The 6,929-nt window shown below is 38.9% G+C and overlaps 1 long non-coding RNA gene across 2 annotated transcripts; it reads left to right on the forward strand.

The window, feature by feature from the left end:
* The first annotated feature begins 214 nt into the window (after window positions 1-214).
* LOC117668442 (uncharacterized) lies at window positions 215-6,687 on the forward strand. Of its 2 annotated transcripts, none has more exons than XR_004592295.3 (3): window positions 215-372; window positions 5,129-5,286; window positions 6,022-6,687. It is a non-coding gene; the product is annotated as an uncharacterized LOC117668442 (long non-coding RNA). The 2 variants fall into 2 exon arrangements; XR_004592296.3 differs by lacking the exon at window positions 215-372 and adding an exon at window positions 1,131-1,238 and having other exon boundaries at window positions 6,022-6,423.
* Window positions 6,688-6,929: the final 242 nt, after the last annotated feature.

A 6,929-nucleotide genomic window follows, 5' to 3' on the forward strand; every position in this document is an offset into this window, starting at 1 on the left:
GTAGAAGTGCTTGGGAACTGGGAAGACAAGATTCATAGCATCGGTTAAGGGTCTGCGTTGGGGGTATACATTCATTGCATTACATTGCAAAAAAAAAAAAGCATTGTATGTTAAGAACTTTTATTGTGGTTTCTTTGTAGATGTCACAATACCCAGAGAGATAGGCATTCGGGAGGAATAATCACATGTGGTCTGAGACATGAAGAGAAGGAATGCCCCCCTCCCCTCCATCCTCTGAAGAAGCATCCCTGATTAGTGGGCAAGTCAGTCTGAAGGATCAGAGGAGGATCAAACAAAACATCTACAAAACCTCACCAGACTAGAAGGGCAGCCAATGAGTCAGTCATATGGGAAGTTGTTGGGACGCAGTGCGTAAGTTGCAATATTTCCTAACTCTCCATGCTTAGTTGCGACCCAGAGGACACAGAAAGAGAATCTCATATATTTTTAGGATAGGATAGGATAGGATAGGATAGGATAGGATAGGATAGGATAGGATAGGATAGGATAGGATAGGATAGGATAGGATAGGATAGGATAGGACAGGACAGGACAGGACTCACTGGAGAAGAGCCTAATGCTGGGAAATATTGAGGGCAAAAGAAGAAGGGGACAACAGAGAATGAGGAGGCTGGATGGAGCCATTGAAGCAGTTGGTGTGAACTTGAATGGACTCCAGAGGATGGTAGAGGACAGGAAAGTCTGGAGGAACATTGTCCATGGGGTCACGATGGGTCGGACACGACTTTGCAACTAACAACGACAACAAGGATAGGATAGGATAGGATAGGATAGGATAGGATAGGATAGGATAGGATACGATACGATACGATACGATACGATACGATACGATACGATACGATAGAAGTGTAGAGTAGAGTAGAGTAGAGTAGAGTAGAGTAGAATAGAATAGAATAGAATAGAATAGAATAGAATAGAATAGAATAGAATAGAATAGAATAGAATAGAATAGAATAGAATAGAATAGAATAGAACAGAACAGAACAGAACAGAACAGAACAGAATAGAATAGAATTCTTTATTGGCCAAGTGTGATTGGACACACAAGGAATTTGTCTTTAGTGCATATGCTCCCAGGGTACATAAAAATCATATGAGAAGTCCTCCCATCCTACTGCCAAGAAGTTATCTCTGTGGAACATTACAGTTGGAAATATCTAGTCATGCCGGGTCACCAAGAAACCCAGGAAACTGCATATCTAACAGGAATACCCCATGTAAGTTTCTCTTACTGAGCAGGGTGATTCAAGTCACATTCCATCTGAAATAGAGCAACAAGCAGTACACACCACGTCAAAGATCCATCATGCAAAAAAATTATTATTAGGTGCTAAAAGGCTACCATGTAAGATTAGAACCCTGGATATGGTAGTTTGGAGCAAAAGTAGAGAGGGGAATAATGATCTCCATGGTCCAGTACGAAAAATGTAGAAAGAGTAATGTTTTACCTTTCTCTGTCACAGTTTTAGAACTCTGGGTGGTCCACAGAAATGAAATGCAATGAGATTCAGGATCTATATGAAGAAGTATGTCATCTACAATATATAGTGTAAGGATTATAACAGCCACTATATAGGACAGGCAGGCAGAAGAATACCACAATGCTTCCACGAATAACAATGAGCAGTCAGAAGACATGACAAAAACTCCTTAATTGCAAACACACGGACAACTATATTTTCAACTGGAAAACTATGAACATCCTCGACCAAGCTAAATCCAAAGATGCTAGGGAATTCCTGGAAGTTTGGCATTCAGACAAATCAGCCATCAAGAGGCACATAGAGATAAATCATATTTACACACTATTCAAAAGAGACAATAAAAAAACTAAGAAAGAACAAAAAGACCAGAACGCATTCTCTCCAATAGCCAACACCCATAACACCAGGCAAACCATCAGGCAGAAAACTAAACATTAATCAAAGAACTACCAATGAGAAAACTCTCCCACCAACACTGGTAATGCAAACTACTGTACATAAACAGGAAATAAATCAGTGGTGAAATCCAAATTTTTTTTACTTCCGGTTCTGTGGGCATAGCTTGGTGGGCATGGTGTGGCTTGGTGGGTGTGGCAAGGGAAGGATACTGTAAAATCCCCGCCCCACTCCTGGGGGAAGGATATGGCAAAATCTCCATTCCCACCCCACTCTGGGGCCAGCCAGAGGTGGTACTTGCCGGTTCTCCGAACTACTCAAAATTTCCGCTACCGGTTCTCCAGAACCTGTCAGAACCTGCTGGATTTCACCCCTGAAATAAACCTTATATTCAATCACATTGATATTGTTACCTAGTTGGGTGATTAAATGTCTGCAAACCAACAACCACACTCAGAGAGCACCGAGGACTCCACAGTTTAACTGTGAAGCTAAAAAAATATTCTCTTCTGTGAAATATGTCTTCTTCCATAATGCTTAGTTAAATTGTGAAAATCATGTCAATTCTGACATTTTTAAAAGAAGAACAGGCCAATTCATGGAGGATGTGCTTAGCAATGTCAAAAGTGATACCTTCTGAATCATATATATTTGAAACTCTAGCTGCTAATGTAGAGAGCCAAAGAGATGATCTTGGAGAAACTATGCAGAGATAGTTATAAAAACATGCAATAAAATATGCTTTAAGCCTGGGAAACAAAGAAAATATTATAGGGAAACTCAGACCAGCTCTACCCTAACTCCCCAGGGTGAAGGAGGGAAGGGAAAACCTAGACTAGTTTTCAAGATTTTGTTGCTGACAAAACTCACAGAGAGGGAAGGATCACACTGATGCCTTAACCATAATTGTGGGCCACAGATGGGACACCAATAAGCAGTTCAGCATGGAGCTGGCAGGGTTGGTGAGGTCAGAAGGTGTTGGAGATGTCCAGCAGCATGTCTTTCAGGGTGGAAGTGGCTGTGAAAAACTAGGGAATAATGGCAGATCCATCCTGGTAGTAGTGATGTTCAGATGGGTTATTTTTCAAAACAAAATGCCAATGGACTGTCCAAGTCTGCTTGGCAGGCCAGGTGTGGCTCATAAGCCATATGCTGTACAGTGGTACCTTGGTACTGTTCGTTAATTGGTTCCAGGGGACGTGATGAGTATTAAAAACAATGAGTACCAAACAAACCACGTGACTTATCACCGTGACCCTTTGTTTCATCCAGAAAGGATAATGAGTCACGAAGTAGCCAGCACCAAATTGTACCCTGCACCTCAAGTACTAAACAAATAACCAGGACCAGGACAACATTTAGAATAGAATAGAATAGAATAGAATAGAATAGAATAGAATAGAATAGAATAGAATAGAATAGAATAGAATAGAATAGAATAGTTAATTAAATTTATATGCCGCCCCTCTCTGAAGACTCAGGGTGGCTCACAATACATTTTTAAAAATAATTATAAAAAAACATTGAAAAATTAAAAACATTAAAGAAAAGAAAGTATGAAATAGAATAGAAATAGGAATAGAATAGAACAGAACAGAACAGAATATATGGAATAGAAAAGAAAATATGAAATAGAATAGAATAGAATAGAATAGAATAGAATAGAATAGAATAGAATAGAATAGAATAGAATAGAACAGAATAGAACAGAACAGAACAGAACAGAAAATATGGAATAGAAAAGAAAATATGAAATAGAATAGAAATAGAAATAGAAATAGAAATGAATAGAATAGAATAGAATAGAATAGAATAGAATAGAATAGAATAGAATAGAATAGAATAGAATAGAATAGAATAGAATTTTTTATTGGCCAAGTGTGATTGGACACACAAGGAATTTGTCTTGGTGCATACACTCTCAGTGTACATGAAAGAAAAGATACGTTCGCCAAGAATCAAAAGGTACAACACTTAATGATAGTCATAGGGTACAAATAAGCAATCAGGAAACAATATCAATATAAATCATAAGGATCCAAGCAACAAAGTTACAGTCATACAGTCATAAGTGGAAGGAGATGGATTTGCATGTCAAAATTCATTGAGTACCAAATTCAACAAGTTTTGAACCAATCGTAGATCTCCTGCAGCCTGTATCAATAAAAGATAATTGCAGTTGAACTTGTAGACTTTCTGGTCTGGTTTACATTGAGGGGCTAACAACAAGAGACCAGCAATAGAGGAAAGCTGTCACTCTCCTGTTCCTAATATTTCTGAATTTATTTGATTTATCACTTTTCCCACAACTGAGTGAAGTGCTCTCCGCCTGTAGGAAGTTAGCACCCACCCCTTTCCTAGAGGAATGAAATATTTTGGGAAATATTAAAAAGGCAGAATATTATGTTTCCCTGGATGAGAAATGGAGAAACATGTTTTAAAGACGAAGCAACTCCCATCTTCCTGCCCCCACCAATGGGCCAGAGACAGAAACTCAATTTGTCAATGGACCATCATCTGCAACACAATAGGACCCATCTAGCAACAGAAACTCACCACATGGCACCTGGGAAGATTACATCAGCCAGCAAGGCTAGCTAAGAACCCCACCCCCTGGGAGTCTGACAACCAATCAGGATACTCTTTCTGGGCCCCAGGAAATTCAAAGCCAGAGAGGGCATAAAACCCGGGGACTCACTGTGTCTCGTTCCCTTTTCTGTTCAGGAACTCAAGCCATGTGATCCTGTCCACCATTAAACCATCTTTCCAAGCAGTCTCCATGTTTCCAGTGTCTTTTTCCCCACTTGGAGCTGAATCCAGAAGGATATTTCTTCCTACACACCTGTCCTTGAATCAACAGAAAATTATACTTGCATGAAATGTGGACTTCTATTATTGCTCACTATTATCTCTATTTCAAACTACTGTAGTCATCTGATTTTCCTCCAAGGGAATAAGGTATCCAAAACCTAATAGATTGCACACATCCCTGGATGAAGTGAAAACAAAGGCGAAAATCTTATTTTAACATCCTTGTGGTTAAAAACAATTTAGCCTGTCTCACTTACAGGTTGGGATCAAGACAAAAGAAATATAGTGGGCGTAATTCTACAGTTGTAGCATATTTTAAGTACATGAAGGGAAGGGTCTTGTGGCCTCCTTGTGGCTTTACTATGCAGAGTTTGGGAGTTGCTAACCCAGTCTCTTCCTGATTTATGTTCTTCTAGTTCTGGAGAAAAGAAGGATCTTTCATGGATTCTTGACCTACTTCTCTGAGAGTAAACCCAGAGACTTTCCAATGATCAGAGCTTCATTTTTTCCTCCAGCAAACTGGAAAAAGACAACAGAACATATTGCTTCACACTCCCTATCTGAAAAGATACAGGTACAGTTTTTTCCCGAACGCCATCACTCTGCTAAACAAATAATTCCCTCAACACTGTCAAACTATTCAAAGTCTGAATTACAATGGTGGGTTTCAAAAATTTTTACTACCGGTTCTGTGGGTGGGGCTTGGTGGGCATGGCTTGATGGGCATGGCTTGGTGGGCGTGGCAGGGGAAGGATACTGTAAAATCTGTAAGATTTTACTCCATTCCCACCCCACTCCAGGGGAAGGATACTGTAAAATCTCAATTCCCTCCCCAATCCAGGGGAAGGTTACTGCAAAATCCCCATTTCCTCCCGATCAGCTGGGACTTGGGAGGCAGAGAATAGATGGGGGCAGGGCCAGTCAGAATTTTTACTACTGGTTCTCCAAACTACTCAAAAATTCCGGTACCGGTTCTCCAGAACTGGTCAGAACCTGCTGAAATCCACCTCTGCTGTATTACTATTACTATTAATCTTCTTATCGTTCCTATCATCCACCTCCTCCCACTTATGACTGTAACTTGTTGCTGTATCCTTATGATTTATACTGATTGTTTCTTAGTATGGTTTGATTGCTTATTTGTACCCTATGACTATAATTAAGTGTTGTTGTACCTTATGATTCTTAACAAATGTATCTTGTCTTTTTATGTACACTGAGAGCATATGCACCAAAGACAAATTCCTTGTGTGTCCAATCACACTTGGCCAATAAAGAATTCTATTCTATCTATCTATTTAAAAATCAGCAGGAAGAGATAAAATTAAGCATCAAGCTGTGACATCTAAATGACATTTTACAGAGAGAACGTCTTGAATAGTACGGAAAGACTCACCAAGTTTGGAGGTGATCGCATGTGAAGTTTGAAGAAAAGATCCAGTTAGCAAAGAGGTCCTTGGTTGAAACAATTGATATGTCATCCAAGATCATTGGCCTAAAATGAAAAAAAAAAATGAAATCTTATGCCAGTTTTTAAATTCCAAGCCAGTTCCAGTTTTCATGATTAATCACTTTTAAAAAAAAAAAATCTTATTTTTTTAAAAATAGCCTATATGCATTCAGTTGAAGAGTAGCAAACAGTTATTATGACTGTGACCTCTAAGATCACAAAGGGTTTTAATATTTTCCGATTCTGAGAAAGATGATTGAGTGGTAGAGATGGATGTGAATCTAAATATAATGTCTCCCTAATGACTACTCTCCAGCTTTTGAAGAGAAAGAAAGAAATTCTGGAACTTTGTAAACGAAACTTTTACTCACATTCATTTGTAGCCTTGGAGAGATGGAAACAGTCAATCACATTATCTACAACTACCCTGCTCTTCAGACTTTCAAACTAACTTTTGATTTAGTCCGTGCATCTAACCACCCCATGATTTAAATAAATTATCTTTTCTAGAAAATAAGAGATATTCCAAGCTGTCCAGTTGCATCTTGAATATATTACTGATTGGGGTACAGAATGGATGTCTGGTATAAACGACAAAAGACATGAAAACGACAAAACATGTTATGACAATCACAACACAAAGACTTTCCTGCATGCGTACACTTACTGTAGAGCAGAGACATACTGCCATTATTTGAATCCTAATTTGTCAGTGGGATATGAAGTCAGGGAATATGTTCCAGACAATATAATTTATAAATATAGCA

This window comes from Pantherophis guttatus, chromosome 3 (genome assembly GCF_059756535.1).
Source record: "Pantherophis guttatus breed Tessera chromosome 3, ASM5975653v1, whole genome shotgun sequence".
Classification (NCBI taxonomy): Eukaryota; Metazoa; Chordata; class Lepidosauria; order Squamata; family Colubridae; genus Pantherophis; species Pantherophis guttatus.